At 33.7% G+C, this 7,349-nt stretch overlaps 1 long non-coding RNA gene across 1 annotated transcript; it reads right to left on the bottom strand.

Moving 5' to 3' along the window:
• Positions 1 to 1,055: 1,055 nt before the first annotated feature.
• LOC130657610 (uncharacterized) lies at positions 1,056 to 7,049 on the bottom strand. The gene is made up of 2 exons (XR_008985180.1): positions 6,127 to 7,049; positions 1,056 to 4,048 (listed from the first exon to the last, which is right to left on the bottom strand). It is a non-coding gene; the product is annotated as an uncharacterized LOC130657610 (long non-coding RNA).
• Between the last annotated feature and the right edge of the window lie 300 nt (positions 7,050 to 7,349).

Below are 7,349 nucleotides of genomic sequence, written 5' to 3'. Positions count from 1 at the left end.
CTTATTTTACCATGGTAGTGAATGCTATATCAATCCCAGGCTAAGGACTTCTGAAAAAAGGAAATATATTGCATTGTATATATAACAAATACAGCTATAGACCTCTAAATGAAAACGGGGTTGCTTTGAATAGCAATACATAGCGAAGGAATATTTTAGAACTAAAGGTTCGGTTTTGAGAAATTTACGCCCCAGTATTATTATTTCCACATTTCAAAACTTCCAAAGTGAACCTCAAATTAATCTTACTTAGTAACTTTAAGGGAAGGAACATTTAATGTAGCCCTGTCATTAATTAGTTCCGCTTGGATGAAGAGGAAAACAGTAAAATTTTGTGACAACATAACACACCAACTTCGGAAGTATTCGCCTCCTCAGGCTAAGTTTTGTTAAGTGATAAATGTAATTTTCACTGTAAATTAAAAGAAATTTATGACTAACTTTAATTAATGGTTCTTTCAATCTATTTCCTGTCAACACACTATAATATTACAGAATGACGTCACGCCTGTCAAATTTGATGTGAAATAGACCTCATAGAAACCTGTACTGGCGACAATGTGTATCATTGACTAAACACTGTTTCCTATCGATTTCTGTTTGCTGTAGTAAATCAAAATCTGCTTGTACACTATCAGTTTATACATTCCACAAATCTGACAGCGTCGTATTTATAGAAATACATAAAACTGTGACATCTCATTCAACGATCAGAGAAAAATATTATTTATTATAGATTTTGGGGTTGGCAGATTCAAATTATTTGAGATGTTTAAAGTTAAAGAGCAACCAAAAATGACGTATTTTTTTTCACCACCACTGTAACGCATCGTAACAAACTCATGTTAATGTTGTGTGATGTTTTAAATCTCAAGAGCCTCTTTTCCATCTGTTTCGCGTGCTCTGAAATAAAGGACAGATATACCAGAGCCGTTTTTTCACATAAGATTAATTGAAAAATTTAGGTAAGTCCATAAGCTAAATGTGAGTACTCAAGATGAATACAATTTATTTGGACATTCCAGAGGTCGATATCTTCTCATGTGAATTAGATGTTAAAAAGTAAATCTCTAATGATTTAAGAAGAATTTAGGCCTTAGGACGAGTTAAAAAGAATCGTCGCTGTACACGAATTTCTATTTCAAAACTTTATTTAAAGAATCAAACGACCGCTTATTTTTTAAAATGTCTGAAAACCCACTCGATTCTCACCATCTTTGCAACACTTTGGGTGCTGATGTGCAAGTCTAAAATAACATTTTTAAATTCTAAAATGTAAAACATTAAGAACAACTATATAGCGAGATTAGGCATTCTATCTTTCCTTTACTTGTTCTGCATTTTTAACCAAACACATTATCTTTTTTATGTGGTTTGTAAATTGTAAAACTAGAAAGATATACCATTTTAAATTTTAGTAGTTGAAACAGATTTGAAATTGCGTCATGGATGTCGAAGAGATATGAATCATAGGCGGTCGTTGTTAAAAGGTTTTTTCGACGTAAATCAACCGCTATTCAGCATTTCACCATGTCACCACTGCCGTCTGTGATATGAACACAAATAAGTTAGTTAGAAAGCTTTTGTGCTTGCTGTCAATTATGTGTAGATAGGAACAATCCTTCAATCAAATTAGGTGATAAGAACTTAGACATTGACGCCGAACTTGACAAACACGCGTATTTTCATCTCACAGTAAATCTTTTCTTCAACAAACACAGACAATCGCTGAAATGTCAGATAAAATATGTATATAGCTTATCAAAATATAATCATGCTATTTTTAAAATAATCTAGCGTAGTTATCGAGATAACGGTCTTACTTATCACAGTTAATTACAGCATGCGCGAAGCTTTCTCCGTGTGTAAAAAGTTGTTTGTCTTGTTTGTGTCAACAGTTATCAAACGTGATCTTAACATGTCATTAATGGCTGTCAACAAGCATTGTGAGGCTATCAGTTTTCCTTGTTCCTGTGTAAAATTTAAATGATCGTTTGTAAAAGATTTTGTTTGATAAAAGAACGAGTGCAGACACGGTTAGATAACGTATTATTACGTTGTTACATTTTGTCTGCCTGTCCTCTCATCATCGGCTTATACATGTGAAATTTCTAATCCATCCTATTTGAAGATCAATGTAGATAAGTTTAAAATTCCAAAACTTGTGAAATCCCGAGTCAAATCAACCTCGAGTGTTTTCACATGTTTTTTTGTTTATATCCTAGGCAACCAGACTTAGACATTACGCTGTAAAATGTTTACATCATTTTTGTTGCATCATTTTTTGGTGTGTTCTATTTCGTATCAACTGCACACACTTTACATGGATCAAAAGAAAAACAACAAAATCATGGAATTGTGTGAGCTGGAGTCGCTAAGTCATATATAATGTACATCGCACGCAAAGAGAGGAGAAAAAAATAACTTCTGACTACTCTGCTCAAAATGGGGAGTTGAGAGAACAGATGCATGTCCTTTTTTGCTTTGCTAATGTTAGGTTTCTTCTTCTTTCTAGGGTTCATACTGCTAATTATCAGGTAAGGTTTGATAAAACGTAAATAACGACATATTATCATTTACATGCAAATCACAACTAAACAATATTTTTGACAATTTTGTTTTCTTTAGCAACTGTAATAAATCCACATTTTAAAAGCAATAGGTCATTTTTTAAATTTTTAAATGTACAAGAATTTTTATAAGCGGGGGATCAATCGCCCGACGTACTTATTTCCCCGTATCGCTATTTCATGCATCCTTGTCTGGACGGGAGTTATTAGGAGCACTAAGGATGTTATGGATCGTTTTTTAAGAAAATTATCTTTTCAGCCTCATCAAAATGTTTCTGTTCGTGGAAATAGAAAACGGCTAAATATTTAGACAGTAGTCTATCGGGTTGAGAGAAGTTCAAGATAGAGAAATTTTATCGACATGGAACTATATTTACTTGAAATTGCACTAAAGAAGAAATGTTAAAAATATCCCGGTGTTTCTTGTTCACAATACGAACCAGAAGACTTGCAAGTATGGCTCGTTTTAGCGGACCACTATCACATCATTAACATACACCTTATTGGCCCATCTTTTCTCTACTTCCTCGAAAGACGTACTTACGTGGGTTACTATGTTTTGTTATCTCTAAAAATCTTTAAGGGAAATTTTTAGACTTTCAAATAAAAAATAATAAAAAAATCCTAAGGCTTTTTTCCAAACATAATTTTCTCATACAAAAAACGTGTGCATCCGACTTCGTTTTTTTTGTACATTGACAGAGCTTTAGCACAATCCAAACAACGGCTTATATCAGGCGTCTGTCAATCTCATACTTGCTCAGTTGTTTCCAGGAGACTTATATTCTCTATTCTTCGCTATATTTGTTTATTTGATAAATTTAGACGTCAATATAATCTATAAATAGTATATGTTATCCTTTTTAGCTGTTCCCACTGGTGAATGAACAGTCTTGTCGCTGCTTTTGTAAATTCTGAAAATCCTATAATCTCATTCCTCTACATTGTTCCTTAATTCTGTATATTTTCTATTACTCATATCTTCACGTTATCCAGCGTGAATGATTTTTCTTGCCAACTTCATGTGTTTATTTTACTCATAACTTTTCATGATGAAAAGAAATAGACACGTGAATTTTTATTTATGTTGGTCGAAGGCGTATTATGCTGAAATAATGCGTTGATAAATGTTATGAAGTTCTGATAAGCTTAAACAGGGGTTAAACTAATAATTTGTCATGTGAGGCGACAATTTGGTGACAAGTGAATAGGTCCGACAGTTTCCCAGCTGGAAGTACTAAATAAGAAAATTGTGACGCCAAGTGAAATTTCCCGCAAGGAATTTTTTATTGCTCACAAAAAACATACTTTCGAACCTGTTACGTAAGAGAAAGTCACTCCTCTGTGTAAGTTCAAAATTTATTTAATAAAATTTTACAAAAAAATCGGGAAAATATAACACCAGGTTAAAACATCGGGTTGCTAGTCGGGGAAATGAAACGTTGCCCGGTTTCCTTTTCCCCGATAATGTAGTTGGGCTTAAGGTGGTTCCCTAGGAAATAAAGCCCTTTTTCATTTTTTTTTCAATATTGAGTATTATATACTGTTGGAAAGGTTATTCTCTCAGCTATAAGGTGGTATAAATGGTTTTCCAAGGTCCTGCAATAATTTTGCAAATTTTACAGAAGTTTCTATACAGGTAGAACCTAAAATTTCGAAAATTTCCTTAGCAACGGTCCTTAGAAACTGATTTAGGCCAATATCTTTTTGTTAAAAAGTCGTAAGGGCGTGAAAATGCCGCCATTTTGACGCCAAAGGGCTGTTCTATCTTGCACGGCAAAGTTTTACTATAAGATATACACCGAAACCATCCTGAAGTGCTTTCAAAGTTAGAGCTCCTGGTGAAAGGTCATAAATTCTTCCTCCATTTTTTAAACACAAATAGCTTGATTCTTTTAACCAATTAAAGTCATGGCTAACAAGAAAAGTTATCAGAAGAGAAGATCAAGGAAGAGAAAAGGTTTTAATGGTGCAAATGTTACAGCCAGCAATACAACATTAAACGGAACATCTTCAGAACCAATCCAAGAACTCACCGAACCTGAACCGTCAACACAAACACAAACTGGAGCATCAGCTGCCAAATTAGATTGTAGTACTACCTCAGAAACAATTGAGAAAGAGTTTGTTGCTAACTGTAACATTATAATAGAGAGTGACTTGTTAATGTCTTTGATTTTTATGATAGGAAGATGCCCAGACTGTGCAGCTTCTGTAAGCGTGGAACATCTATTGGAAGCCAAAATGGGAATGGCTCATTTCCTTTTAATCTCATGTGCAGAATGCCCATGGAATTTGAAGTTTTGTTCTTCTAAAGAGTGTGATAAACCAGATCCAGTTAATGGCAGAAAAGGTTATGACATTAATAGAAGGACAGTAGTTGCATTTCGTGAGAATGGTATTGGTTTCAGCGGCATCGAAAAATGAAGAAAAGCGTCACATGTACTGTCCCCGAACTGAGAACTCTTGGTGTAAATATCAAAGGGATAAGATAACTTGTGAATCTACTTACAAAGGGCATTTAAACATTGATAAAGTTGTCTCAGACCTCATTGCACCTGTATTTTCAAGCAAAGACCTTGGAAGTGAGGATCTACTTAAGAAATGCCTTCATGGTCAAACACAAAACGTAAATGAGTCTCTCAACAATGTCATCTGGTCAAGATGCCCTAAAAGAGTTTATGTTGGAAATGCTGTTTTCAAAACAGCAGTAGCATCTGCAGTAATAGCATATAACAATGGAGAAACAGGACTGTTACCAGTATATTCCAAACTTGGTTTAGAACCTGGTTATTATACCGAAACTGGTTTTCGTAAAGCTAACACAAAACGTGTGAAAGAGTCAAACCGCAAGTCTACTGACAGAGTTAAAAATGACAGAAAAAGGCAGAGAGCTGCCAGAAAAGGTTATGAAGATAAGAATTTGCTTGAAGAAGGGGAAACATATGGATATGGTGCTTTTGTTGGACTTTAATTATTAGTTTATGAACAGATTAGTTTTTTTTATACAAACTGTTTTTTTTCTTTTACCGATATTTCAAAACAAGATTTTTGCAGATTTTTGAACTCCTAACAAAGATAACTTTTCATTGGAACAAGCTTTTGAGCTGAAATTTTGAACATCAGTTCTTCATTCTATTTAGGAGGGACTGTGTGAATTAGTTTTTCAATTTTACTATTTTTTCTTCTCCTAGAATCTAGTATGTTGTCATTGATATTCTCTTTGTCGGAAAAGTCAAGTTTGGTGGCCAACCCGATGCGATTTAGATAAAAAATTAAAAAAGTAATTCACTCAGTCCCTTCAGCTACTCAATATTAACACATGTGCAAAGTTTTATCTTGATTGGAAAAGTCTACCTAGAGATATCCTTGTTAGGAGATACCATATGTTTTTAGCCTATAATTTGTTAATTATGCGCATAATTAGTGACGTCATCAAAAAAATTTAAAAAAAGAAATTTTTTTCTTCCTATTTTATTATGATACAACTTTGTGCCAAAGCATTTTGAAAAAAAACCATTTTTTGGAAAAAAATCCTTGTTTCCCAGGGAACCACCTTAACCCAGTCTAGCTTGGTACATGGGTGGAATTTGTTTAACCCTCTCATAAACAAAAACTTGACATTTTCAAGAATTATTGAAATTTTGCCCTCGAATTTGAACTGGAAAGAAATTCTTCTGTTCTTTCATTTCAAGTACCTAATAGCGCCCCTCTCTCACATGGTAACACGACGGGCCGCTCCGCCCCCTACAGGCACCGTCCGTTATTATATGATGATGTTATGTACGAAAGTGTCAAACTAGTCTAAGTAGAGCTTTCAAATTACCATGAAACACACCATAACTTTAGCACCCATGCATAAGTTTAACGCCTAAGCACTTAATTCTTTTCCTATTTGTTTTCTGTTCTAATATTTAAAAAGTGTTCCACATTGGTTGTAAGAATTTTTTGTCAGCTGCTGTGACAGTGGGGAAGAATGAGGAATAGCACGAGCTAATTGACTAAATGACTTACGGATTATCCCTACAATTTAGAAGTAGAACGTGTCAGCTCCTATAAATCTGGATAAAAAACCTTTCTGTTGGAAATAGTCCATGGTCACACAGGCCTAAAACTAAACAAATTTGCATCATATTTACCTTCATAAGCATTTTTTTGTGTTACCACTCAAGAACCAAAGAAAAACATTTGATGAAAACCTAAACGGCTATTTAAATGAGCGCTTAGAGTTTATTTAAATTTTGAATTCTAAGATCCTATTTTTGTATGATAGGATTTTTTTTGTATGAACATTGTTAGATTATTGTTGACTTTTAACAGCTGTGATCACCATTTTGACAGCACTTGTTGTCATATTTGAGTGATATAATTAGTCTGCAATATATAAACAAATAAAACAAACAAATAAACAACTTTATGTAGATTTATAAAAAAATAAACTTGGATACCTCAGTAAAAAGAACCCTAAAAATGTTTGGTAAAAATGTTTATTTGGTAAAAATATTAGTCACCTGCACAAAATTTAGTCACTTTTTGTCGAGTGTTTATAAATATGAAGTATGCACATAGACAGAGGAGTTCACTACAAACTTTTATTGTCTAAACCTCCCAAACTCGTTCCCAGCGCTTCTTAGTTTTTTTTATTCCGTCCCAATAAAAAAAACCTAAGAAGCGCTGGAAACGAGTTTGTAAACCTTCTTGCATTGTCATAATAATTTCAACTGAAAAAAGGTAATGGTTTTTAATGCACTTTCTTCTTAATGCGTTTTTAAAACAAAA

The sequence above is a fragment of the Hydractinia symbiolongicarpus genome, chromosome 9, assembly GCF_029227915.1.
Source record: "Hydractinia symbiolongicarpus strain clone_291-10 chromosome 9, HSymV2.1, whole genome shotgun sequence".
In the NCBI taxonomy this organism is placed as follows: Eukaryota; Metazoa; Cnidaria; class Hydrozoa; order Anthoathecata; family Hydractiniidae; genus Hydractinia; species Hydractinia symbiolongicarpus.
This window is presented reverse-complemented; position numbering and strand designations above follow the sequence as displayed.